The 919-nt window shown below is 39.4% G+C and overlaps 1 protein-coding gene across 4 annotated transcripts in view; it reads right to left on the bottom strand.

Moving 5' to 3' along the window:
* enox2 (ecto-NOX disulfide-thiol exchanger 2) overlaps nt 1–919 on the bottom strand; it is a gene marked incomplete in the record, with an annotated part of 191191 nt that overhangs the window by 31388 nt on the left and 158884 nt on the right.

Below are 919 nucleotides of genomic sequence, written 5' to 3'. Positions count from 1 at the left end.
ACTGCAGACAATTAATCACAGAGTAAAATTGTACCCTAATTACCACGTAATTATATGGTAATAAGGTAGTGATTACATTTAATTACACTTTTTATTACCTTGTAATTACATGGTAATAAGGTAGTAATTACATTTAATTACTTTTATTACCTTGTAATTACATGGTAATAAGGGTACCGTAAAAGAAAGTGTTACCAAAACAAGTAGGGGTCTATGGAGTACATAGGGGGAGTTTCTTGGTGTGTGGACTGTGTTTGTCCTAACTGTAATTGGCTGAGTTCTTTGGTGTGGGTGGAGTTTGTCTTAAACATGGTTGGAAGAGTTTAGAATATAGGAGGAGGTTCTTGAGTGGACTGAGTTTGGCAAAACTAATTGGTTGGACAGACTTGTCTTTTCGGGGGACAAATAAAAAGATGAATAGTAATATTAAACTTATTGGGAACATGTAAACCTGTAAACCTATTTTTTTCCCAAATTTGGTGGGACAAGCATCTTCCTGTCTTGAGTTATGACAAAAATTTATATTTATATTTAAGTTACAGGTGTTTTCTGGCCATTTTGACAGAGATACAAGTCCTCCCAGCTGCCCAGCGTTTATCTAACTGAATCRTTATGGCTTTTTCAAACCCCACCCAAAATAGTCAATCTGACCAATCGAGTCTTAACCAAAATCCTCCCACAAAATTCAAACAGGCCAATCATGTCTTTGAGAAACTCCCACCTAGAAACTGCAGAGACCTTCTAAAAAACCCAAACCAAGACATACACCTTCTCACTCCTGACTCTTCAGCATATTGACGCTTGGTCAGGTGCCATTGGCATCCAGTTTTGACGTGTTGGGTACCCCCCTCACATCAGTCATTGCCGCCCGCGGCTTTTCCGGGTTGCGCCACATAGGGGTCTTTGAGTTGGGGGTCTG

Source organism: Austrofundulus limnaeus, unplaced genomic scaffold (assembly GCF_001266775.1).
Source record: "Austrofundulus limnaeus strain Quisiro unplaced genomic scaffold, Austrofundulus_limnaeus-1.0 Scaffold1, whole genome shotgun sequence".
Classification (NCBI taxonomy): domain Eukaryota; kingdom Metazoa; phylum Chordata; class Actinopteri; order Cyprinodontiformes; family Rivulidae; genus Austrofundulus; species Austrofundulus limnaeus.
The sequence above is the reverse complement of the archived record's forward strand: the minus strand, read 5'-3'. Positions and strand labels throughout refer to the sequence as shown.